Genomic DNA, 24114 nt, shown 5'->3' with positions numbered 1-24114 from the left:
TTCTGCACAGTCTGAGACCTTGAGAGCTACATTTAGAATACCATTTTGTGAAACTAAGGTGACTGCATCATTGCTGCTAGCTGTGCAACAGCTGCCTCTAATTTAAGGACCAGGTCATGGCACACTTTGTTTGCCCAAAGCACAAAGGGAAGCCAAAACCCAGCTGAAAGCTCCAGCCTAGGAGGGCAACATGAAGGAAGGAGATTTCATTCGACCACCATTTGCCATCATCTCTATGTCTGTGGGAAGGTGTGAAGAGTATGGAAATTCAGTACTCAAAATAGCAGCTAATTTGGGTGTGCAAACATTAGGGTGCAGTGGAAAGCCTGTAATCAACCTTACTATATTTTTCTCTTGTCTATCTGAATTATGGGAAAGGTCATGTACCTTGGATAAGCGCATAAGCATGTTACTGGTGTTAATTCAGGAGAAAACCCATTAGCAATCAAGAGAATATTACATAGAAAAAGCCCACAGGAAAACAGCACAGATAAATGAGATGGAGGGTGGTATTCAAGACATCTTTAATTGAATTTAACATGCTTCATCAGTAATTTTTCCAACCAATAATGATATCGAAAATATATATAGTGCATCTTTTAATATAACAGGCCATATTTCTACTTCATCAGCAAGAGCTGTAAGCAACAAGTTATGGCTTTCTGGTTCTGTGCCCAACGTTGACTTGTGCTCTGGTTACGACACCCCAGACGCTGCTCGTAAGTGCATCTGCTGGCCAGAGTCCCCACTGAAAAATTTAAAGCTGTGGGTTAGCTAAGTGCACAGTTTTCTAATCACGTTGCTTCTCTGCCCCTTCTTGCGCCTGACAGTGACCCTGACATTAGAGGAGATAGGAAGGAAGGGTAAAAATTAGCTTAATCTGTTATATGCATAAGTGAAACTCTATATTATTGGCTTACTTGTAAGTTCTGTAGGGTAGAGACTCTTAGTCTTTTTTATAGTGTATTTTATCGATTCAGATACATAAATGATTTTATAATATAAATAATTAGAAGCCTGATTCTGTGGATAACAAGGAAAGAAAGCTTTATATGCCTTCCCCTGTATTGCAAAGTAGTAGTTTCAGTGAACTAGAGCATTCAGGTTTATCCCCTTAATTTTGGAGGCCTGCAATGTACCTGAGCGAAGGCTAGCATTGCTGCCTACTTCTATACTTTCTGTCAAATCGGACACTCCATCAGCTCTGAGCTTTGAAAGGCTGAGTCTTCTGTGAGTATGTGCTCTACTTAAAATCTGTATTTTTATCAACAATATACTTACTATAAGTGGGTCTTGTAAAGAGGTGCTTTCATGCCCTGTTTTTTCCTTTCTGAAAACTTTAACAATATTGGTTATATTGAATAAAAGGGGATGAAAGAAGAAAGAGCTTTATTTGTAGCGCGCATACTGCTTGGTAGAAATCTGAATTAAATGGATAATTCCTACTCAGTAAGACTAAATCTGAAATTCCTCCCAAACTCTGTATGTGACTAGAGGAATTTAAGATATATTTAAGCTAGTGATAGAAAATAGATTACTCCTCTCCAGTTTTCTGATATACCAAAAAAAAAAAAACCCAACCAAGTTCTGTGGTAGATCTGCCTGCAGATATATAATTTCATATAGCACGGCACAGAAAGAATTGCATAAAACTGATTGGCTAAAGTGGAAAGATAGGTGAGTACAGGAAAGCTGTGAAGTGAAACATCCTGTCCATGATGAATTAAAAGTCTACAAGTCTGTGTTAATCTATAGATGTGAACATTTGTCCTCGAATGTGGAAGCCCTAGCAGCGATCAGAAGCAACCCTAGAGGAGATTGAGGAGAAATGCCTGTTATTACCATTGTCAGGAAATGTAATGAAGCACTACCCCTCCCCATTAAAATGGGATCCTAGCCTGAAATTTAAGCATGCTAACCATCAAAGAGCATGATTAGGTGGAGCGATGGATTTGTGGATGAGTCGTGCTGATTAGCAGGTCTATAAACAAAGGTTCTTTTAAAGGTCTATTTTGCTTCTGTGCTACTGTTAAGTTCTCATACAGAAATAAAAGGAATGGAGTGAAAAGTCAAAGAGGATTTAAACAGTTCTAAAATCAGTGTTTCATCTATTTCTGTACAGCTTTCAAGATACATTGGTTTGATAACACAGGTAATAAAAGCGATACAGCTTTACTTCAATCAGCTGCTCCAGGGGAAGAGCTACTCAGTATGTGTTCACTTTCCCTGCGAGCACTAAGTCACCTCCTCATCAGGCTCAGCCTCCTTGTTTTCCCAGTCACCTCTTCCTAATGTTTTTTTGCCTACACCCTGCATGCAATCACACTAACCCCCTTCAGGAAAGCTCTTACTTCCCTTCCAGGCATACCTAGAATATGTATAAATTATCTGTAAACTGTGACCCCATCCTTTTCAATTCAAAATATAAAGATTTCAGGGTAGGTGGGTGTACAAGTTTCCTTCAGCAGCTTCAAAAGTGTTTGACTAGCCAACCTGGATAAACTTGCAGATTTCTGTCAGAGTCCACTAGTTCCGCCTGCCCTGGTTTCTAACCTCTTCAGTGCAATTCTATACCATTGCCCTCTTCATATGCCAGCAGGAAAAGCCACATAAAGACGACTGATTTGCTCACATTCATGCACAGCTGTTGATGTGCTTTATTCTTGTTAGTAAATCAGAAGTGGCTAAAATCACTGTTGTTTTCTATGAGAAGTGCTTAACTTCTATGTTGCAAAAATCGGAAGGAAATATATCCCCTTTACCTGCTGCATTGATGCTGGATGATAATACTGCCTTTTGTACCCTGATCTCCTTTGGAAACCACAGAATTAGTGATATTGCCATGTCTAGTTCACTAATACGTTGGCACTGGAGCTGCCTTCCAATAAACGTAGTTGGGAGATGATTCTGTGAAAGGTGTGTGGGAGATTTCAAGTCTGGAGGTAAGCCTCTGAACATGCAGATATCCCAATATGATTATGAACCTTAATGTCTTTAGTTGGATCAATGCATTTGATGGACCAGACGGACATGGCGCTGGTTGTGAGTAGCTATTGCTTTATGGCTTAACGGCACAACCAGAGCGACATCCTCTATTATTAAGATGATTAGGAAACAGGTTTTGTTTTGAATGATACTAGATAAAAAATAAGAGGGGTAAAGAGAGCCATAGAAGGTATCTGATAAATGAATGGACAGTCAGAAAGTTCAGCAAGACATGCAAAAAAGCTGGAAGCTACTATTATCTCTTATGTACTGCTCACTGCAGTCTGATGGTATGGACAAGTGATTCCTCCAGGACAAGGCTTTCCCATGACAGTTGGTTGATGGAGATGTAAGTAGAATCTGGATGGCTGTCTGCTAAAATTAGACCACACTAGAGATCTGGTTAGGAAGAAAGTACCTTTCTCCCCAGAACTGTAATTTTGGAGCATGAATGTGAAAAAATATAGGGTTGCATTAAGCAGGGACCACATTACAGAGTTACTGCTATAACATTGTTAGATGAGAGCTAAGTGGTCTGTACTCTCTCCTTGTGTTAGCAGGGATAGCCGAGCACATGAAGACTGAGAACTGATTAGCTTGCTTGTCTCAAATCTCATATGCATCTCTCTCTCCCTCTCTTTCCTCCTTTTAAGAAGGCATAAAGCATAACTCACCCAAAGAAATAACTTTAATGTTTAGAAATTCAGGATATATCTTTGTATTTTTACGCAGAAAGGGATGTCTCAGAGGGAACTGAGAATTAGTGTCTCTGTCCATGGAGTACATGATATTGGTGAGAAACGCAGTGGAATGTGGAGGCATCTATGGACTGAGCAATATTTTCCACTAGCACAAAAAATGAAACTCCGTGATGTATATTACACTACTGCCTTCCATCTTCATTTACTTGCTTTGCTTAGGGATCTTCAGGATGGCTGCCTTGCAGCTGTGGCTACACTGATATCTCCTGCCAGAGTAAAAAACCCTATTGTGTCTGAAAAGATCTGTCTTTTTCAATCATGAATTGTGCTGAAATGGGTTATCTTTCAAACCCAGGAAATGTTACAGGATATCTGCTGATTTCATCTTGCTTTGCTCCAGATGATTTTGCTTAGGCAATGAAAACATTTTGACTGTGGCCTCTCCCCTCTCTAGTATTTGTTGATGCTGTTTGATTTTAGTCTTCTGATAAGAATAAAAGGTCCCCATACCTTTGTAGGGAGATGGGAAGTAAGAAACAGTTTAAACTCTGCTCTTGCCACTAGAAATAGAAGAGAGTGAGAATCTTATTCTCCCTCTCTCTAGTGGGCCACTTTGCATCTGGACTGGAGGCAAATGAAATAATCAGCATCATATGTCATCTTATCCCCTGGCTGAACCAGGTAAAGAATGATAAAGCAGCTGTACTCCTGCCCTGAAAGAGGAACTCAGCTCTTCAAATGGCCTTTTACATACTGTTTTGGAATACCTTGCTCCTAATAGTGCATATACCACAGCTTGAAATTCTGGAAGAGACTGAAGACTATGTATTAATGAACCTTCGATAAAAATTTTCATGCAGGTCCTGCTATTGATATATCAAAGAGTCAACATAACATGCCAGGAACTATTTAATGGCAGTAGCTCTTCAATGATTAGGAGAAAATGTTAAATACATTGGATAAAAACACATCTGGTAGGAAGACATCAGTAAGTCACACTCATGAAAGTCTTTTTTTTTCAATAGAAGAATATAATATAGATGTAGAGCCTAAGTGAAATGTCACTAGAACTATGATCTCTGTCTCCTGTGGCATCATTCATGTCATTGTAGATATTTGAGTGAAGTGTGTGCTTTGCTTCATCTTTCCTTTCTTTCCATCTACAAAGAGGAAAAAAGCACTAACTAAAAAACTCATTTCTGTCAATGAGAAAGTGTGCAAGCCCTTGTACTCTTGAGATCCAAATGTATCAGACTGCAAAGTGAATTCACCTTTGGAAATCCAATTTAAATTCAAATGGAGGTCATGTGTTATCATTTTAATATGCAGCAGTAGTATTGTTTTCAGTTGGAGTCTTCTAATCACTCTGTGAAGAGTTATAATAGGACATTCCAAATGAAACTGGCCATAAAAGAGAGAAAGCTTTTCTGCTTTTTTTGCCAGTAGAAGCTAGTTTGGAACTTAGTTGAATATTCACGCTAGTCCTTGTTAGGTTTTTTATATTTGCTATTTTTATTTTTGTAGTTTGGAGGTTATGGAAAATATGAATATGAAAAAATTCCATTATGATGTACTCTACAATTGAGTCAAAAAAGAGCACTGGGTTCTGGGAAATATTCTCCAAGAGAAAAAAAAAAACAAACAAACAACAAAAAACCAACCTCCATAAGGCTGTTGTTTATCTTATCTATGTAACAAGCAGATGCATTCATATGGAAATATATTTTCTATTTTCTCAGATAAAGTAATTAGTGTTTAATGTATACACATTTATACATGTGAAAAGTTTAATGTATACACATACACAAAAGTTAATGAAAAGCATGATAGTCATAACCAACTGGACAAGCATGGCAGGTATGACTTTGCATTAGAATTTGCTCCTAGGGCTTTTTTGACTCACCATTAGATCAATTCCTTGTTCAGAAACATTGTGTCTCCTGTCAGTAAGCAGGGGAACGGAATGACTGGAACAGCAAGAATATCAACAGCAGAGGTTTCACCAGCACAGTAGAAGAGCCTTGGGCAGGGAATTTTTTAGAATCTGAAATTGAGCGCCAAAGTTTTATTCACTGATTTTTGGCCTCTGGAAAGGCCAGTGGAGCCACTTAAGGCTGGTTCCATTGACTGTACCAGGCTTCACGTTGAGAAGCAGAATGGCTATGCCTCTGTCTAAACTACAAGCTTGACTCCAGTACTGTGGTTTTAAACTTGAGATAAGCTCAAAGAAGAGCTACAAAGGACAACAGTAGGATTAACATAGCCCATGGCATGCTTTGTTCCAATCTTTCATACTTTGAGGTGGAGTGCTCCCCTCATGAAGCAGATCACCTAACAGATTGTATCCTCTCTCAAACATTGATTGTCTTGGGCTGTTTTTTAAAATAACAGAATCACAGAATCATAGACGCATAGAATGGCCTGGGCTGGAAGTGACCTCAAAGATCATCTAGTTCCAACCCCCCTGCTGCAGGCAGGGACACCCTCCACTAGACCACATTGCCCAAAGCCCCATCCAACCTGGCCTTGAACACAGTACTCCAGGTGGGGTCTCACAAGAGCAGAGTAGAGGGGCAGGATCACCTCCCTCGCCCTGCTGGTCACACCTCTTTTGATGCAGCCCAGGACACGGTTGGCTTTCTGGGCTGCAGGCGCACACTGCCAGCTCATGTTGAGCTTACGTAAGCACATTGTTTTTCACAATGCCATCTAAATATTTTGACTTGTAAGGTATATTATTATATGCAGCTGCAGTTGACTGTGCTCCCCCATCCATACAACAAGCCAAAGCCAATCTGAGATCTCGAAGCTGTGCGAATACGGTTCTTTTGCTGAAGTGTGACCTAATTAGCCATGCTAAAAGGGAATTTTAATAGCTGAGGAATGGTGTTTATTATGACAGTCCAGAATACAAGTGGCCCACTTCTCCCTTGCACCTGTCCCCACCCAGCCACAGAGTTGTCTTTTGATCTCTGAAACACCCTGAATGTCCTTACTTCTTTTACATCATTTGAATGTTCCACATTTTATTTTGAATTAACCCCTTGTTAGTTTTGAGGGTACTTCTCAGGACCAATTGTTTTCCTCTTCTTATAAAACAGGCAGAGCAGAAGTTTTTACTTTGCCATATGTAACCTGAACTTTTCTGTGTGCGTGTGTTTGTATGTGCAGTTTGCAGGGCATGGAAAATACGAATGTGAAAAAATTCTATTATGATGTACTTTCTCTTATTCATCATGTTCCTTTGGTAGTCAAAATCCCACTCTTTATACACAAGTTATTTTGGAAAAAATACTTTCCCAGAATTCTGATAAAGAATTATGACACTTTTTTTTTTATTTTGTAAGGATAACAACAATCACTTAACAGGAGATTTATCTTTTTAAGTGCACTGAACTAAAGTAAGGCTGGGTAACTTTTTTTGTTTCCATTGTTGTTTTCTCAAGTTTCAAATAGATTTAAACAAAACAGACGAACACACAAAACATTCCTTCACTCACAAAAACCCTTTCAAATTTCTTGAGGAAAGCAGGAAATAATTTATAGAAAGTCCTTGATGCCTACAAAAACAAAGAGGCCTTTGGGACTTCAGATGACTGAATTTCTGATAAGTGAAATGGAAAGACAGAGGTCAGACCTTGAGATCTGCAGAAGCTTGGAAGGAATGTGGTTGCTAAGAAGTCATACATGTTTTAAATTTACTTTATAAAAATATTTGGAAGGATTTTAAAGAATTTCATATAAAATATTGTCTTAATTTACACAGTTATTTTTATTATATGTACTGCTTTTTATTGATTTCAGATGATAATGTCAGCTGCTTTCTATCTTGCAAATGTAAAGTTAGGCAGTTTATGCTAGTATGTTACTAACACATCAGAGATTATGCCTGCAAATGCCTATTCATCCATGTTTGTGTATGTGGGTCACCCCACGAAAATCAATGGGAAAGCTCCTGAATATGTAAAGTTTGTCATCTCTTTGAATTTTCTTCAGTAACCTATTTGCTTTATCACTTTTTTACACTAGAGGCTAAAGAAGAGCACCCTGCTATCAGCGAATTCAGTGTAAATCCAAAATAAATCTCCTAAATCCACGGGAATCATCTGGGATTTAGACCAGAGCGTGCAGGGAACAGCAGCACTTCACTAACGCCCGTGGCAGGAGGAGCCCACGGGCAGCCCTGCAAAGAGCGCAGGGGAAAAGCAGGAGCAAACACGGGCAGTGGCTGGGTAGCAGGTCCCTTGGATCTGGTCTGTGCCTCCAGCACAACCCTGGGGGCCTCTCCTGATGAGAAAAGGCAGCAGACTGCGCACACAGCATCCTCTGCTTAAGGAAAAAAACCGCAACAGCAAAATCCCCTGCTAAACTGCATGAAAATAAAACCATGAATAGACTTGAAATATTTTGATGCAAGGTCAGTTTCACATTCTTCTTTCTACAGTCTGGCTGTAAAATGACATCAGCAATCAGCTCAGACTTTATAGCTGTACATGCGTCACCATGCCCAGAATACTCCCCTAAGGCAGTGTAGTTTGTGTGATACAAACAAGATCCCCAAGGTATGACGCCTGGCTATCTGTCCAGAGCACCGTCTCGTGATTCAGATTACGTTCTGCAATTGAGGAGAGGAAAAATATCCTAAAAACTTCTGCCCTGAGAAAGAGTCCAGCAGACAGTAACAGAGAGAAAAAAATGCAGCGATCTAATACTGCTATTATGTTATGATTACCTGCGGAGCTCTGGCTCTGCAGTCTTTCTCTCTTTCTCTCGCTCTGATCTATGTGGGCACTTCTACTACGCCTGTCAGCACAGCATCTGAAGGCCTTCCAAGCAAGAAGAAATACTACCTCTTTTTTTTCCCCCATCAGCAAAATATGGACTTTATCTGAGCTAGCATGGAGTCTTCTAAAAATGTCAGCGTGCTGAGAAGGAGAGCATGGAGATTTATCATAGATACAACACCTCATTCTCCAGTCTGTTTTCTGTCCTGTTTATGCATTGCCTTGGGTCTCTCTGTGACAATGAGAACAAGCTGACAACTGTGGTATTAACAGGATATTTATATAAAGAATAGTTCTTCAAGTATAGCGACAAGATTAAGTGTGATGTAGCAACTCAAGAAGTGCTTTCAATAAACAGGGTAACTCCTCCCAGAAGAGCATCATCTGCTTTACTTATATTGCAAAGGACACTTAAGCGTAAGATATTTAGCGACACTACTTGCAGTACTAGGTCTGTCTTCTATATGGTTTTCTCATATACATTCTTTGTAGAAAGACTGAGTCCTACCATAAGCCGCAAAGTAATCACAGTTGCTGTGTACTAGGTGCTTTAGTTGTGGTTTGTATGATGTAAAACTCATAAAAAGAGGCTTACAGTAAGTTGTGCTGTCTTGACAGGGCTTTAATTAACATTTCAACTCAGCCCCTTTGCTGCTGCTGCCCAAGGGAAGCAGAGTAGAGCCCTCTCACCTCCATTCACATTTCACAATGAATGAACCTCCTGACAATGCTTTGTTTGCATCTTCGCTGAATAGAGGGAGCGACAGAGAGGTAATGTGCAAAGGTCTTTATAATTTTAAGAACAATTATTTTACCTTCATACTTCATACTAGTAATTCAAACTGTCATGCAGCATACTTCAAGAATGAGACAGGAAGAAGCTTGTTCACTTCTTTGTGTGGTGGTTTTGTTTTTTTTTTTTTTTTTTCTCAGAACAGTCCTTTGAAACCTTATTTGCATTGAAAATACTTATTGAAAAGCTGAGTCTCATGTCAGGGTTCCTATTCTACTCAGAGGATGTAATTTTGCTTCGTAAATTGGTCTCTCATCTTGAATGAGCAAATAAGCATCCTGGTGGATGCCAATTAGATGAACTTTTGTATCCCAAGTAGAACTGCTGAGAGCAATTTTGATTTTGCATTTCAATATGCTTTCAACTGGATCTAAATCACATTGTAATATCAGATTAATCTCTCCACAGTTTCTCCAATGAAAAAGATTCCAGTAATGTTTCGACATTTCATTTGGACAGATTCAGAGCAAGACATTTTGATTTCTGTTTAGTTCCTAAGGCTTTTTTTTTTTTTAACTACCCAAATATCATATCTTAAAAAGTCAGTGTGAAAATATTTCAATTTTGCCAAAAGTAAACATTGAGAATGACTCCAGCTTTTTTGTTTGTGTGCTTTTGAGACTTATTTTCAAGTAAAAGTCCGGAACACTGGTTCCTATCAGAATCAAGTCAAACACTGAAATCCTGAAATTCTTTTGAAATGCAACGTCCATTCTCACAGCTCATCTGTAGAGGGAAATGCATTGGTTGCTTAAAATGTTTCCAGCTGCAATAGTCTAAATCAGGAATTTAAAAACATTTTTGATAGACACTGCCTTTGATAATGGCAGCACTGGGTATAATCACTGACAGGAATAGCACTGATTACTGGTATCAAATCAAAAGCACTTCCAGCTCAGTCTGTCTGTCTTGCATTTAGAGCCAGCTTCCATACCATAATGTTACGTGTAGTGTCTCCAGAACTGGTGATTTGTAGCAGGACTTGTGGTTACTACAGTGTGTACTAACCTGGACTTTCACTGCTTCCTCTTATCTGAGGCTGATATTAAGGGAATTCTACGTAGGTTCAGGGAAACTTTTTCAGGAGGACGTGTCAATCACCATCCTTCCATGAGCAGGCAGGATCGGTGTCAACTTCTAAAACATGTCCCCCTGCATCCTAAACCCCCCAGGTCCCAGTGAAAGCACATAATTCCTTCATTTCATCTTGCCTGTGGACAAATGATATACCAGTCTTTTGCTGTAAAAATACTTTTCTCTCAGCTCCACAGAGCTACAGACTGGTGCTACTGATGTACTGTAATTCTTGTTCATCTGGACTCACACACGTAACACCAAATGTTTTTGGAAGCAACTGTTAGGGAAGATGAAAAGTGCTGGACTTCCTAGACAGCCACTTGTGAATTGTTAATTCTGGTTGGATTTAAAGATTGGATTCAGCAGCAGTGGGTATGGCAGCATGAGGACAGGCACTGGCCAGCACTCTGTGACACGGGATCACACCAACTGGCTGAACAGAGGTTACCCAAGACATCACACTTACGTACTTCCCAAAATCTAAATTACAATCCTGTATCAGTGAGAGGCACTGAGTCTGGCATTGCAGGCTAAAAAGCAGTAACTAAAGGAAAGAGAGCTCAGTGGAGAGAGACACACTCCTATTCTTTAAAGTAGCAATGGTAAAAGTTACTGTGCTTCACTGGGACAGAAGGGGAGTGAGCAGGAGATGCCTCTCTCCCTTCTTTTATCAGCAGTCTACTCTACCTCAAGGATTTTTTTCTAAGGATTTCCCAGCACAGCTAACCTTACCCCAGGGCTAGACCCAATGGGAGCCCTGGTGAAGGCATCTGGCTGCTGCTGTTGTTTTATGTAACCCCAATCAGAATAAACGTAACTGAATCAGTCATTTAAAATTAGCAACCAAAGGCTGAGCTGGAGGAGCCATTCTGTGGGAAGCCTTCTCCTGCAAAGAACAGCTAAGAGATTGTTTTGTATCCCAGAGTCTCCTGAGAGCGGCCATCCTCAGATGGCTGCCGTGTGCCCCACAGGCTCCACACCAGCCCCAGCACCCCTTCTCTGATGGGGTTTGCAAGGGATGGTGTGTAACACTGGTCCTGAGGCATTGTGCTGCTTCCATTGCCTCTTACAACACCTTCCCGGGAAGCAGCTGGGAAGCAGAGCTGAGGAGAAGGACCTGGGAGTCCTGGTGGACAACACGCTCTCCAGGAGCCAGCAATATGCCCTTGTGGCCAAGAAGGCCAATGTCATCCTGGGGTGCATTAGGAAGAGCGTGGCCAGCAGGTTGAGGGAGGTTATCCTCTCCCCCTACTCTGCCCTGGTGAGGCCTCATCTGGAGTTCTGTGTCCAGTTCTGGGCTCCCCAGTTCAAGAAAGACAGGGAACTACTGGAGAGAGTCCAGTGGAGGGCTACAAGGATGATGAGGGGACTGGAGCATCTCTCTTAGGAGGAAAGGCTGAGAGCTGGGTCTGTTTAGTCTGGAGAAGACCGAGAGGGGATCTCATCAATACTTACAAATATCCAAAGGGTGGATGTCAAGAGGATGGGGCCAGGCTCTTTCCAGTGGTGCCCAGCGGCAGGACAAGGGGCAATGGGCACAAACTGGAACACAGGAAGTTCCATCTCAACATGAGGAAAAACTTCTTTACTCTGAGGGTGACCGAGCACTGGGACAGGCTGCCCAGAGAGGTTGTGGAGTCTCCTTCTCTGGAGAGATTCAAAATCTGCCTGGACACGATCCTGTGCAACCTGCTGTAGGTGATCCTGCTCTAGCAGGGGGGTTGTACTACATGATCTCCAGAGGTCCCTTCCAACCCCCACCATGCTGTGATTCTGTGGTTCTGTAATTCTGTGATTCTGTGTGCAGTCAGGAGAATTGGGGAGGAAGGAGAAATGTCTCTCCTAGCTTTTTGCCCTGTCGTTTGAACAGAGCTATTTCTTCAGTCACCACTTTTACAACTCCCTCATGCTCCTGTGCCTGAGCTGTTTCTCTGTAGCCAAAAGGCAGCTGAATTTACTGGATGATGTCTGTTCAGCCACTAAGTGTGTATCACAGTGAATGTTTCTGTGGGCAGCCAACATTATGTCAGGGAACATTTGAAGGGCCTGGAAGGGAGGAGGGAAGGAGAGTGGTGTCATCTTGACATCTCAAAAGTCTATCGGCTTCCAGGAATAAAGATGGCCCTTACCCCTTTCACACCCTCCCAGCCATCAGGTCCCACCTCCCCAGACCTGCCTCCCACAAACCCCTGGCCTGTACTGCTCTGTGAAGGAGAACCCCACATTCTTCACAGTCTTTACATAAAGATCTGATGCACACAAAAACAGGCCTGTGTTTATAATGGCAGCTAGACAAACTCATAAACAACACCTCTCCTAACAGCCCAAGTTCATATGAAATCCTAGTCTTCAGGGAGCTGGAGGATAAACATGAATCTGCGTTGTTCTTTGCAAATGCTGAAGAGCAGAGCCTTAAATAGAAAGTTCTACAGCAAATGATGGCTTTGTCTCTCTAAATGCCTGCCCCACAATTTTGGGGGATAAAGTTTGACTCTTTATTACAGGTTACTAGAAGCACAAGAAAAACTTCGCTACAGCTAAGAAAAGCCTTCAAATCATTACGAGTTTAAAGCTTCATGTTGTTCATGCTGCTGGGTTAGCAGCTTCCTAACTGTGCCGAAATTTTTATAGTTGCAGAAAATGGCATGTTGCAGTTCAGAACTATTTGGGAGAAAATATCTCTTGCATACAGATGGAGGGGCTGGGATTTTTTACCCCCAGAAGGCATCTGTAAAATGGAATATATCAAAAGCAACCCATAAACTTTTCATATTCTCATATAAAAATGCTTGCATGCATGCACACATGCACATTTTGGCACACTGCTTTGCTCTGACTTATGTGCGGTGACAGTGCTTCATCTTGTTGGCCAAATTTGCTTTAGCTGTTTCTTTTCCAGACAGAGCTGGCCTAACATCTTCACCTCACTTCTATTCAGCTAGCCTGCTGAGAGGTCAAAGTTAGAAGTACAGTTTCCAGAGACTGTATAATCAGTGCCAAGGTATGGTCACCTTCAGCAAAATTAGCCAGGTCATCTTGCCCCTAGGAAATTTGGAAATTGGCAAAAAAAAAAAAAAATATCCTTTCTAGAAGGTTCAAAAGCCTTTGGATTGCTTGTCACAAGGTGTGGGGAAAACACTGTCCTAATGCTCTGCTTGAGCTTCTTTTGCCTGAACTCCTCAGATGACACAAAGGGTTTGTATAGTGCTTTGTTTGTACAGTGGCAAATGTTTGTACAGTGCTTTGGAAATGTGAAATGGAGATTTGATGCAGTCTCAGTGAAGGCTGCAAGCTTGTCCAGGAGAAACTGAAGGCAAGATCTGCCCTTGTTACATTGCATGTTCTTCCTTTCATCAAACAAAATTGCCAAAGTGCAGAATGTTTCATTGCAAATCACTTTCCTCAGAGGAAGAAAGCAAAAGTAATGAACCCGGGAAAGGAAAACTCAGTGTTAGCAATACAGAATCTCTCCTGTTCATGAGGAACCCCCTGTTGCAGCCTGCCAGATGGAACAGTCATTATTAATCTCATTTCACAGCACTGATTACATTAACATTATTCTTTTGTATTGTACAATACTATATCACGCTTAAACCTTGAGGAGAGAGAAGCTAAACAGTGAGGCTAACAAGACGAATCCATTACTCCACCTGTGGCTGCTGCAACTTGAGCAGGAAAGATCCACTTCCTAATAAATGATTCAGACAGAGGGAGAAAGAGAGAGAGAACAGGCTGAACCTTTTACAAGATGCTAAGTGCAAGTTTTTTCTTGGCTAACATTTTTTCAGTCATGACAGTTTTCAGTCAATTCCAGATGAAAGCAGCTGCTTCCCTAGAATGGGCTGCAGCTTTCCTGACTTCTCTCCCTTGGCCTCATGTCTGTCACAATTTGATATACAGGCTTTCACTAAAAAGTATACGTAAACCTTTTTTTTTCTTTTTTTTTGTTTTGTTGTGAAAACATCATTAAAGCTACCACATGTTTCATTGCCACAGAAATGTGTTCTCTGCAATACCTTTTTTTCAGTATTCTCTTTACTCACTGTGCAAATTGACTTATTTTGTCTGTCTATGTAAATTCCATGATATGTTGCTATTCTCTGTCATTAGGTGGATGTTATTTGATTTTAGAATTCAATTAACATTAAGAAAATGGAAACATTGAGTCACATTCAGACTTTTGGCACTTTTGCTTATTTTCACAAATACTATACACTGTTCTTATTGCAGAACCCATTTATGAAGCAAGTAACATTTCAAGGCCCAATTCTATCAAGTGCTAAGTATGGCTAGGAAAGTGCTTAAGTCCATCTTCACAAAGAGACCTAGGCAGCAAGGTCCTTTTGGGCATTAGATTCTCCTTCAGAGAGGTGCCTGGATTCCCACTTAGGTCTAGAAAAGTCAATCTCTGGGGCAAAACCTCCTCTACAGCATTTCCTATTGACTGCCTTGAGCTCCTTCTGCAGCATGCTGGCTCGTTACCTCACTCTGACTTGCTGAACTTTGTAGAGAACTTCAGCACCGTACTCAGGGGAGTGAATTTTGCTTCAAGAGCTGATTGTCTGTGTCCAAATCCCTTTGCCCTGTATGAACTGTGAGGCAGAAGCATTTCCCAGCACCCCGGTCCGGACGTCTGTATGAGCTACCTGACTACGCTGCGATGAGACCCCCCACCTTATTTTGGGTGCTTAAGAACTGAGAAATCTAAAAGCAAAGGCACTCTTAGAATATGCTGTACTTTAAAATCAGTGAGTCTGTTTGCATTTTGCTTTCTGCCTCCTACTCCTTCACAATCCATCTGTTGAATCTGTACCAGCAGTCAGAACCACATGACTTGCACTACAGGATGAAATGACTTTAAATGGCAACGTGGCACTAGTACAGCATTAACATCTCAGCAGCAGACAGTGTGAGATTAATGTCACAATTAGCAAGTGGATGTTTGATATCTTAACCTCAAGGATTCATGGCACTTGTAAATCTGTAGGGGCTCAGTTGGGTGCTTGGTTGTTACAGATCAGAGAGATAATGTAAACAGGCATTTACTGGGGCCTGGTGGAACCAGAAGGTTTCTGTTTGCATGAACAGTCTTTTTAAAAGGTAGAAATCTTGTTATAATATAAACACCAAAGTATATGTATACAAACATTGTTTTATGGAAGAAAATTTAATAAACCTAAATTCAGTAAACAAAAGTTAAAAGCAACTCCATATTAACTACTGAAAGGGGAAAGCAGCAGCTCCTTCATACTTGTGAGCTCAGAGATGATCAGTTTAAGCAAATATTGCTGGCAAAATTCCTCACTGTTGCTGTCAACCTAAACAAAAATATAAAGGAGAACAGCAAAGTCCTGAGCACTATCAGCTGTGCAGACCCTGAGCAAGGTACAGCACACACACTTGATTTTGAGAGAGCTTTCTGGATGCCACCTCTAAGTTAGTGCCCACAGGCCCCACTGTGTACCTTAAACCAAACAAAACCCACTTAGATCTTGCAGGATCTAGCCCTTAATGATGGGGGTACTGCTGCTCTCTGCTGGTGCAAAGTCAGACTTAGTAAAACATCGCTGAATGCAAACCAGCTCTGAGAAAATGAACGCTGCTGCCTAGAGCTCTGCAGACAGTGGGCATTCCCCATCAGAGAAGATTCTGAGATTTTCAACATTTGTTTTTGTTTCTGTTTTTAACAGATGCTGGTAGTTCTTCACACATGAAAAGGGAAATAGTTGGGATCTATCAAAATATTTTATTTCAACAAAACGAACTGTTTTGTCTGAGCTTTGAAAATTTTCAGTTATAATATGCAAAATTTAAAAAATAAAAATTATTTTGCAAGGGAGAAAATGGGTGGTATTTAGTCTGAAAATGTACCTGTCCTTAATTTAATTCCCTTTCCTTTGAGCCTGGCCACTTTTACCTTGTTTCTCTAGTTCCTGTTCTCTGAAGCCCCAAAATTGTTATACAAGTATTTTCTCTGCCTCATGTGGCTTTTCAGAGGGAGATTTATTTAGAATTTCAGATTACTGTAAGTATGAAAAACACTGGCTGTAAATGAGTTCTAAAGTAAATGGTTGTTTGTTTATTCCAAAGAGGAGGTGCAATGTATTTTATTAAGATCTAGCTGTCATTTTACTTTCATATAAATTCTACTTACAGTCTCTGTTTAACTAATGGCTTCTATTTTTTTTTTCCAATGGAATAAACCCTGTTTTTTCTAACTGTTCTCTATTCTAAGCACTGAATTGAAGCACATTAAACAAGAAGATACATTATTCCACAGAGTCATTATTGATCCCATGTAAAATAAAAACAAGGAAAGAGAGAAGAAAATAAACTTAGACATTGACACACACATAAACATAAAAATTCAGCGGAAATTCTCAAAGACCCAACTTATAAATAACTGCTAATTGCTGTTCTATTACTAATACAATATATAGTGAACATCACTTTTAAGCAGAACTCCTAAACAAGGTTTGTATTGGCTTTCCAATAATAGCACAATACAGGAGAAAAAGGTTATCAGATCAAACTAAGCATGAGGATAAAATACCTCGTATAGTACGTCATGTTATTGATGTTAAGCAGAACAATCCACTGACTTTTAATTCATGGTGAGCTCTGATCAAAACTCAGTGGCATGACATGATTCACTTATAACCACAGTGGGTGTAGCTCACAAACCAACTAACTGCCTATTTTACAGGGAAAAAAATACACTTAAGAGAGACATTAAGGTTTCCTTTTTACAAATCTCTATTCGTAACAGGAATGAACATGATGACCTCTTAAGCTGCAGCTCTTTAGCACAGCTTCAATCAATGCACACGACTTGTAAAAATATCCTCAGCTCTACTATGTTCTTTCCCCTCATAAATCCAGCAGAGTATCAGTCCATCTCATTCCTCCCTACACATCCTGCTACCACAATACCAGCCACTGAACAGTGCTGCTAGGTAGCAAATTGTAGTTTTGTATCTTTTAAGTAAGATCCCATATGTATGTATCTCCTGGCTGTGTAATTTCATTTTACAGCTTCTTGCTCCTATGAGGACAGGATTTGCACCCATGAGTATACACAGTTAGCAGTTTTGATAAATGCGTGTTCAGCATGTAAGTGCCCTTGGATCTTAGGTCTCAGATGATCCTCCTGTGTGCTTCTTCAGAATTTATGATTTGTTTTTAATGGACTGTAGCAAGGATAAGAAGCTTTCACAATGCTCATCATCAGAGTCTCACTGTCCTGTGATTTATATGCCATTCCCATGCTTTTAAAATGTTGCAGAAAAGGGCTGTATTTATGGCAGGTTTCCTACCACGTTATAGAAAGTGGGTTTAGGACATGTAATCTATCTTATAGATACACATTATAAGGAGGGTATATTATCTTTTCTGAGTGTCTTGCAACCTTCGTTGACACTAATAAGGTTTACATGTCCCAGTGGACAAAAGAATGGACTGCTGAGTCTTTAATTCAATTTATTAGAATGAGTGGCTGACTCAGAGTTGAGGAGCATGACCTTTCCACATCAGTCGTTTGCTCCTAGGGCCAGTGTAGAAATCCTCCTTGTAATCCCCAGGGAGAAAAGTATTCTTTGGTGTTTTTTGAGTGCTTTCTCTGGCCATTTTGGCCCCAGTACAGCAGCTCTACAGTACAGCAGTTTCACTTGCTTAAACAGTTATTTTCACGTTCTCAGTGACTGATGTTTTTGCTAAATCAGGGCCTTGGGAAGTGTTTCATCTTCAAAGATAAAGCAGTGCAAAAGTAAGTACATCACAAGATGACTTGTTTCCTTCTCTACGACTTTTCTTATTGCCAGTTCTCAAGCAAAGAGTTAGGATTTTTTTATCCTGTCTTATGATAAAAGGAGTCAAACATTGGAGCAGGTTGCCCAGAGAAGTTGTGGATGCCCCCTCCCTGGAAGTGTTCAAGGCCAGGTTAGATGGGGCTTTGGGCAACATGGTCTAGTGGAGGGTGTCCCTGCCCATGGCAGGGGGGTTGGAACTAGATGATCTTTGAGGTCCCTTCCAACCCAAACCATTCTATGATTCTATGATCCTTAATGTCTTTGGATGCTTCCTGGGAGTAGATGTAGGAAAACAGATGAATGGGGATGCATTAAAAGGAAACATTTAGTTAAAAGAGAAATGAGGGAGAAGACTGAGAGGAGCCTAGGAAAGGGAAATTTCGAATGCGTGTAGAGATATCCAGTTCTTGAAGTGGCCCTTATCCCAGATAAGACTTCATGGACATTTCACTCGTAACTTTTGAATTTCAGAAAAGGTCAAAGTAGTCAAGGTCTAGTCTATTTCTTGAAATTGTAGGGATAATACTATTAATCAATCAGACATAAAAAATAAAACCCTAGTGTCCTTGCTTACATAGAACGCCTCTTAGCAATGTTAAGGTTGACACACAGCGCATGTCCTTTATGTAAGAGGGACACACCGTCAGTACAAGTTCAATGCATGAACAAAATGATCTCACAGAACCCACTGAGCTGGATTTGCCGTGCTATAGAAAGTGTGTTGGGTTTGTGTGGCAACATTTTGGTAGCGGGGGAGGGAGGGGGGTTACAGGGGTGGCTTCTGTGAGAAGCTGCTAGAAGCTCCCCCTGTGCCTGATAGAGCCAATGCCAGCCGGCTCCAAGACGGACCCACCGCTGGCCAAGGCCAAGCCAATCAGCGCCTCTGTGATAACATATTTAAGAAGGAAAAAAAACACTTAGAGAGCGAGCTTTTGCAGCCGGAGAGAGGAGTGAGAAGATGTAAGAAACTCTGCAGACACCAAGGTCAGTGAACAAGGAGGGGGAGGAGGAGCTCCAGGCACCGGAGCGGAGATCCCCCTGCAGCCCGTGGTGAAGGCCATGGTGAAGCAGGCTGTCCCCCTGCAGCCCACAGAGGAAGGATGAGGGGGTGTAGAGATTCCACCTGCAGCCCGTGGAGGACCCCACGCCAGAACAGGTGGAGGCACCTGAAGAAGGCTGCGACCCTGCAGGAAGCCCGCGCTGGAGCAAGCTCCTGGCAGGACCTGTGGCCCCGTGGAGAGAGGAGCCCACGCCAGGGCAGGTTTGCTGGCAGGACTTGTGACCCTGTGGGGGACCCACACTGGAGCAGTCTGTTCCTGAAGGTCTGCACCCCATGGAAGAGACCCATGCTGGAGCAGCCTGCTCCTGAAGGTCTGCACCCTGTGGAAGGGAGCCACGGTGGAGCAGTTTGTGAAGGACTGTCTCCCATGAGAGGGACCCCACGCTGGAGCAGGGGAACAATGAGAGGAGTCCTCCCCCTGAGGATGAAGAAGCGGCAGAAACACCGTGTGATGAACTGACCGTAACCCCCACTCCCCGTCCCCCTGTGCTGCTGAGGGGGGCGGAGGTTGAAGCCGGGAGTGAAGTTGAGCCCAGGAAGATGGGAGGGGTGGGGGGAGGTGTTTTTTCATTCCTCTACTCTGTTTTGCCTAGTAATAAATTAGATGAATTTCCTCTCTAAGTTTGGTCTGTTTTGCTCGTGATGATAATTAGTGAGTGATCTCTCCCTGTCCTTATCTCAACCCACAAGCGTTTCATTATACCTTTTCTCCCCTGTCTAGTGAATGAGGGGAGTGAGAGAGCAGCTCTGGTGGGCACCTGGCCCCCAGCCAGGGTCAACCCAGCACAAAAGCAAAGCCGCTCTGCTACATTTACCTCTCCACTGCTCCTCTAGCTGCTAATGCTGATGGTTTTTGTCTGAGGGAAGAGGTGTGACAGCAAGTTGTCCTCCTGGGACACTTGCTGGGAGGAGTATGATGTTCATGGTATGGTTTTTTTCTCCTCTTTGCTAGGAGGAGCATGATGTTGATGGCTGCTTCCTCCTTGCTCTAGGGGCCACTTGGGACCATTTTTATATGTTTGTTAATATGCTCTACACTCTGGTTTTTCTTCCTCAGTCCAGCTTGATTCCATTGCACCTAACTTTACTATTTATGGTAGGGTTTATACACATTGGATACCTTTTTTTTTTTTTTTTTTTTGCCACGACTGATTTTACTCAGCTCCAAGGTTTGCAGAACCCTCACTGGTCAGTTAATGGGTCCTCTGGTACTATCCTACGCCTAAACCTTTACAGCCACCACTATCACACCATACCTTTACCTTTTTGTGCTTCATCATTAGTCTAGGGTCACAGGTAGTTCATCCTACAGAGCAGAATTACTTGTTATTCTTATTTACATAAAAACTTTTAACAACAGGTATTACATCAATTATACAAAGCTAAAACAAAACAGGTAAGAGTCACCTGTTCATTAGACAATTGCTGTTATGGATAAACAAACTGAAACAAAGCTCCAAGTTAGTTGAGACTAGTCCAGACAAAACCTGTCAAGCTCTCAGGCCTGTGTTAACTTAACACAAAGCCTGTGGCTTGTTACCAGCAACAGCAATACTGTATTTACTAATGCATGCGGGTACACAGGGCCCTCTAACTGAAGGAGAAGATTTGAAGGGATCTGGTCCTTAGGCTGAAAGTGAGAGCTGATGGTAGGATTAGGGTATGGACCAGAACAGTTTTGAGAAACCTAAATTCTCAATGATCATTGAGAAATAGGGAAAATTTTCCTGAGAAAAAGCAAGAGGGCTTATCTTGGTTTGAAGTGATACTTTACCTGCTGTCATTCACATCTCGGTCGATTTCTAGGCTAGGGTAGATTTAAAACTAGGAGAAGGATTAGAATTTGGGAAAGTGCAGGCTGAGGAGTCCAGGTTCCTTCTGTACCTTGGCGGTCCCATGGAGCTAGGAAGAGGACTCATGCCACTTTCATCAAAATTATTTTTTCTTAACCCCTTGTTGGCTCCTGTCTCATGTCCACCTTTTCACTTTGAAATGAGGTAAGACCAAGATCAGGATTACATTTAGGGTTTTGGAAAGTACAGGCTCATAAGCCCAGGTTCTTGGTGCAACTTGGAGGTCCCTAAGTGTATAGAATAGGTTTCAAACTGTTGAAGACATCTTTTCTTCATCATTCTCTGCTCATGGGATCAACTTCATCTCTAGCAGTCAAGGTTAGGTATTGAGAAAGTTGCTTCTATTATTTAGTGCATTTTTTATGGAAAGTTGCAGACACATTCTTGGGAAGATTTTTTGATACCTCTGGCTGTCTTTTCTCTGAAGACATGTTTCTATCTGGTCTCAAACATTTCTTTCCCTTGTGAATAATAACCCTTTTTCAACAAAAATGGGACCATGATTTTTCTGTGTGCACATGGACAGAAAAGTATAAACAGTCTACCATATACGAAAACCACACGGCAGACATCACGGTCTTCCGTCTGCCTCCTCCCCTCCAATACAGCATGTTCCTGTAGTCTTCACACCTCACTTTTTGGTCCTCCCTGGGAATCCAGGCAGGGTTCGGGTCTCCACAGGCCTCAGCAGAGTCAGCCTTCAGTGCTAGCTGCGTCAGTGCCGGTCTGGCACTGCCAACCACGGGCTGGTGCCTGAATTTCGAAGCTCAGTGACTCTGCAAGGTAAATTCGGAGATACTTAATGAACTTAAAGGATTAGCCAGACTTGAGAAGAGAGCAATCCAGCTCACTGTCTTGGGTAACCCAGCTCAAGCAGGATGCAGGTGACCTGGAATACACCCCACATTAAAAACAGTCACACTTGGAGATGCCAGGTTCCCTACAAAAATGAAAATCGTAGAATCATAGAATGGTTTGGGTTGAAAGGGACCTCAAAGATCATCTAGTTCCAATCCCCTGCCATGGGCAGGGACACCCTCCACTAGACCAGGTTGCCCAAAGCCCCATCCAGCCTGACCTTGAACACTTCCAGGGAGGGGGCATCCACAGCTTCTCTGGGCAACCTGTTCCAGTGCCTCACCACCCTCATAGTGAAGAATTTCTTCCTTATATCTAATCTAAATCTACTCTCTTTTAGTTTAAGGCCATCACCCCTTGTCCTATCACTCCATGCCCTTGTGAACAGTCCCTCTCCAGCTTTCCTGTAGGCCCCTTCAGGTACTGGAAGGCTGCTCTAAGGTCTCCCTGGAGCCTTCTTTTCTCCAGGCTGAACAACCCCAACTCTCTCAGCCTGTCCTCACAGGAGAGGTGCTCCAGCCCTCTGATCATCTTCATGGCCTCCTCTGGACTCTCTCCAACAGCTCCATGTCTGTCTTGTACTGGGGCCCCCAGAGCTGGATACTCCAGGTGGGGTCTCACGAGAGCGGAGTAAAGATACACACTTTGTTCTCTCTCCCTGCGCCTTCCCTGCCTCCCTCAGCCCACCGAGCTCTATGTTTGTAGGAAGAGATCAGCGGGGGTGCGAGGCCCCTGTGCCCGCCTGGCCCCGCTGGGCCCTTCCCCGGCCCGGCCCGGCCCCCCGGCCTTACGGGCGGTGGTGGCCGTTGGGCGCGGCGGTGCCACTGCGACCCCTGGCGGCTGCGCTTGGCGCCGCTCACGGCCGCCGGCGAGGTCGGGAGGCGGCGGGAGGCCCCAGGAGAGGCCCGGCGCCCCCGCCCGCTCCTCGCGGGTCGGGATTATGTGAGATCTGGTCGCCGGTTTTATGTGAGCTGCCCGCGGCCGGGCGTGCTGGTTTCCCTGGGGCTGGAGCTGCCGGCCTAGCGGCTCGGGGAGGTCCCAGCGCCGCGCCCTGTCCTCCCCTCACAGCTCGCCCCCCGGCGCCGGGGAGCCCTGAGGCACCACCGCAGGCCTTTCTCTGGGAGGATCGCAAAGCCTAGAGCTCGCTCCTGTCACTGCTTTGCCAGAAACTGGCACACTCAGGCTGGCCTAACTTCTTAAAGCAGGAGTAGGAAACCCAGTCTGTACAGTATTACGTGTATTAACTTTGAGGCTACGGTGTAAAGTCCATCCGATTTCTTAGGCGTTTGCTTGGAGAATACGTTTGAGAGATGTCTTTGTTCATGGATTTGTTTGTTAAAAGCCTTGAGTTTTATTATGCCATCAAGGCATCCAGAAATTAATGGTGATGTCACCATACTTCAAATTATTAATTTTAAATTAGATTTATTGCTGGAAATGAATCCAGAAACCTTACCACTGGAAATCCATTATTTTCAATACAAACAAGGAATTAATCAAGTGAGGCATTACAGATCAAGCAGCAATAGAAATCCAGACAGTGCAAAATGTATTTTAGCTCTGCACTTCCTACTTCTGCTGGGAGACCTGCACACTCTGATGCCCTTATTCATGTGGACAGCTTGCAGGGCTCCCTTCTTCAGTGGCCGAGTTGCCTGTTCCAGTGTTTTCAATAATTAGATTAACCAGACAACAGTGAGTGTATGGTGAAAATTAGATTGAAATGTATTTTTTTAAAAAAAGAAGAAAACACAAGGAAACATTGGGGAGCAGTTCTTTCACAAGTTCTTTGCGTAGAAAACAGAACTCTGTGCCAAAGCCCCAAGGATGTGTTTTTTGCGACGAGGACTGGTGGGTTTGCATCTGCTCTGCACTGGTGGAGATAACTGTTGCAGTCACAGGGCACTGGAGAAGGTGTCCAGCAGCAAGACTACTAATTATTATTAAAAAAAAAGTCTCGTTTTTAATTATTATGAAAAATGTTTCAACTTGCCTTTATGGCCTATGCAGGAACTGGCAGTTAACTATAATATTTTTTTTCTGCCTTAGGGATTCAAAAAACTTGCCTCCGTTGTACTGTGTTTTGTTTTTTTTTTCCCAAACTGGATAGCAGCATTTGTGAATTTTATGTATGTGCAGCTTTTATGTACGTGTCCCTCAGCTCTTCTTACGAAAGAGCATAATTAAATATTCTG

Source organism: Grus americana, chromosome 1, assembly GCF_028858705.1.
Source record: "Grus americana isolate bGruAme1 chromosome 1, bGruAme1.mat, whole genome shotgun sequence".
In the NCBI taxonomy this organism is placed as follows: Eukaryota; Metazoa; Chordata; class Aves; order Gruiformes; family Gruidae; genus Grus; species Grus americana.
This window is presented reverse-complemented; position numbering follows the sequence as displayed.